Raw genomic sequence first — 3,446 nt, forward strand, 5'->3', positions numbered from 1 at the left:
CCACATGCAATCTGTGTGTTTTGGTCTCTCTTTGGGGCATCTGCAGCTCCCTTCCCACTGCTTCCCCTTCCAAGCCCCAGGGGACCCAACATCCCGGGTTTTGGACATCATAAGGAGGATTGCCTGGTGCAAACCACATCCACAGTGCCCAGCCCAGCCCCAGTTTGCTGATATTCCTAAACAAAGCAGTGAAGAGCTTTGGTGCAACTGCAGAGTCCAATGGCAATCCTGGGTTTTCTTCCCAAAACAGCCAAGAGAGTTTTTAGCAATAATAATTCCTTCTGCAATGGGAGTGACTGACAACAGCATCTCCTGGTGAGAGAGACAAGTGCAGTGTTTCAGACAAAAGGAGACATTTCCTTTCCTTCCAGAACTGCAACCTGGTTTTTTGCAAGTTTAAATTGCTGCAATTGGAATCCACCTGGTGACGAGCTGGTTATTCAGTGACACGCTGCTGCAAACCGCACACCCCCTACTTGTGGTATTTCCAAATTACTTTTCTATTAGGAATTAATCCTAAAGAAGGGCAAACGCTCAGCGTGCTGACAGCCTGAGGGTTTGCTGCCACCCCTTCAGTAATTATGAATTTGGCAGGTTCGTGGGAAAGGGAGTGCAGGAAAGCCTTGAGTGAGGTGTTGCCCTCCCTGATGCTGTGAGGGGCCAGGGGAGTGCGCACAGAGAAAAAACCCACTTTTTTCATCATCTGGACGTGGTGATTTCTGTGGTGTGGGTGGCAGGTGGGCACAGAGATGGTGCAGAGCCCTCCTCCATCTGTGCTGGATGGGAGCTGGGAGGGTATCTCCCCAGATTTTGCTGACAATGTGTCTCCCCAAACTTGCCAAGGCAACAGAAGGGAAAATTAATCACAGGGAAGGCTGCTTGGAGCTGTGCTGGAAAACAGGCAGAAGTGACTCGCTGCGTTGGTTTCATTGGTACAATGTTCTAAATTGAATTTTAACCGCTTCCATTACTTTTTTCTCTCTCTAGAGGTAGATCTACCCCGAGGCAGGGATGGCAGCCTATCCTGTGTCCCCTCCTCAGCCGAGCAGGATCCTTCCTGGAAGCACCTGGAAGTTTCTAATTCCCACCTTCTCCCCTCCTTAGCAGGTTTCTTTGCAACCAGCCCTCCTATGGGAATCACCTCTGAGAGCTGCTGTGAGTATTTGCAAAGGGATATTTGTCTTTGTTCCCTGCTTATGAAAAGCACCTTTGCTTCCAGGCACTTCTGTGCCCCCCTGGATCTCCCCTGCCGCCCTCCTGACCAGGGGAGAACCCGATGCAGAGGGAAAACCCTGCTGATGGGTAGTCATGAACACGTCCTCATCCACGCTCTTCCATTGTGTAAGACATGGCAGCCCAAATTGCTGGCAGATTTTTGGGTCTAAAGGAGGTTATCTCCTTTACTGCTCCCATGTGGGAAATTGCATATGGTGATGGTTCCAGCTTGCAGCTCCCTGCACCCTGTGGTGACTCTCAGGCAGGCTGGGTGCAGCCAGATTTCCTCCTGACATACTTTGTCACCTCCTCAAGCTGCTCCTCACAAGCTCAGCAGCTTAAATGTGCCTTTCAGTGAAAAATGCCAGAAGGAAATTGAAGTGTTTTTCCTCTTTTCCGATCAAAGTTGAGGGGTTTCCACCCAAACATGTGCCTGTCATCTGGAGTTATGAGAAGCTACAGGATGACTCTGTGCTCAGCAGATGCTGGGGAGTGCTTGGTGCAATGATCCACCTTGCTGGAACTGCTGGAACCTCATGACATCAACTGAAAACAGGCCAAGAAAGAGAATTTTCCTTTATTTAACTTATTTATTTGTACTGGAATATCACCCTTGTTCTCTGTCTCAGCACTTTCTTACTCACTGCTCCAGAGTTTGGCTGTTCAGTGCCATCAGTGGGCAAATAGCTGGAGGCTGAAAGTCTGCTCATGGCAGTGCAATAAAAAACCTCAGCTGGGTAAGCCCAAGGTCTTGATTTCAGCAGGAATGGCACCAGGAGAGACCTGCAAGAGAAAGGAACATCCTGGAGAGGAGCTGCAGGTGCATGTGGTGAACCAAACCTGAAGGTTGGATGACCTGCAGGATGTGCTGGGCTTTCCACATCCACCTGTCTCAGCCATTGCTATTCAAATGAGATTTAGCATTTTTTCTCACCCTGCGTAGCTTTATTTGGGATGCACAAGCCAAATCTGGAACTGTTCCCAACTGTCTCAGGAGAGCCTGCCTTTGAGAAAACCCAGTTTGGAACAAGATGTGCACATGACAGCTGCCTGTCTCTGGGTGTGAGACAGCTGCTCATCAACTTAATGGCAATAAATGAACTCCCAGGTGGTCTTAATGGTGTCCTTGGGTGGCCCTGTGCTTAGGATCTGCTTGGGTAGCTGTGTTTCTCTCTATTTTTGGTGATCCGACTTTTAAAATAGCTTGTTTGCCCTGCAGGTCTGCGGGTGGGTGGGTTGGGAGTCTTGCACATCCCTGAACTTTGCTGTGCAGGTGGCTCAGCCATAAAGGGAGGAAAAAACATACAGAACCATAGAATAGAACCAATAAAGACTTCCAAGAGCATCAAGTCCAGCCTGTGGCTGTACAGCATCACTAAACCATGTCTAACCAGCAAGTGCACCAGTCACAGCTCTAAATAAAAACCTCTGCATCAGCCCTGCCCTGGTTTAAACACACAGGAATTCCCTGCAGCCCCATCCCACTGGCCTGGAGCTACATGCTATGGCATCATCCCTTCAGTGACACAAACTGGTTCCAGCTGCAGGAGCAGGGAGAGCCTCACATGGGACAGAAACCCCTCAGCTTGGTGGGGTTTTTGGGGAAGGATCTCTTCATGGGATGTGGGGCTGGAGTCTCCTCGTGTTGCTGTGGCTGCTGGCAGTGCCTGCTGGGAGGAGCAGACAGCAGCTGGAGCTCTGAGCACAAACACAGCCAGGGTGGGTTGACTCACGCCTGGTGGTGTTACTTGCCATGTGTTATAATCACCCAGAAATGCTTTGCCTGTGGTATCATTTTCTTTAAATATATCATTAGGGAAAATGACAGCCCAAATTGTGGGAGGATGTTAATGGCTCTGGAGTGGCAGACAGATTGCAGAAAATAGTTCCCTGCAAACACTTTGCAGGTGGGAGCTGGGAGAGGAGGAAAGGAGACAGGACAGGCACGTGTGAGCTGGGGCAGTGATGGGGTGCGACACCCCCGTTCCTTCCAGCCTTTGGAAACCCTCTGTGCCTCTCTGCTGCTCTTCCTTGGGACACTTTAGAGGGAGTGGGGTGAGGATCGGGCCCTGCAGGATCACTGGAAGGAAACAATGTTTGTTTAAGCACTGTGTGATGGAGAAGTGCCTTTGCAAAGTACAGCCAGGATGAGCTGGCACCTCTGCCCTGCTGCTCCAGGCTGCTTGGTACAGGGGCTGTGGTCCTGCCCCTCTGCTGTCCCTTACAGGAGG

Source organism: Sylvia atricapilla, chromosome 16, assembly GCF_009819655.1.
Source record: "Sylvia atricapilla isolate bSylAtr1 chromosome 16, bSylAtr1.pri, whole genome shotgun sequence".
NCBI classification, from domain to species: Eukaryota; Metazoa; Chordata; class Aves; order Passeriformes; family Sylviidae; genus Sylvia; species Sylvia atricapilla.